This window comes from Etheostoma spectabile, unplaced genomic scaffold (genome assembly GCF_008692095.1).
Source record: "Etheostoma spectabile isolate EspeVRDwgs_2016 unplaced genomic scaffold, UIUC_Espe_1.0 scaffold272, whole genome shotgun sequence".
In the NCBI taxonomy this organism is placed as follows: domain Eukaryota; kingdom Metazoa; phylum Chordata; class Actinopteri; order Perciformes; family Percidae; genus Etheostoma; species Etheostoma spectabile.
In genome coordinates this window covers 567850-568094 of record NW_022605576.1, presented here as the reverse complement: position 1 = coordinate 568094, position 245 = coordinate 567850, and positions in this window count along the sequence as shown.

The window sequence follows — 245 nt, the reverse complement described above, 5'->3', positions numbered from 1 at the left end:
GCCCACCCACCAAAATTTTCATTACAAAACTACTATATTTAATTCTAAGAATATTAAAAACGCAAATTAAGCTCATACTTTGTGCTAAAATAGGTCTAAAGCTGATAATCGTTTAGTGATCTGCGCAACATTTCCAACGCGCTAATAGACTCTCAGCTTAATAAACACTCGATTCACCAGTGACACAAATGGCCTCATGGCATCTGCAGCAGTCCTGATGTCCCCTAGCCTTCAGACTAATGACA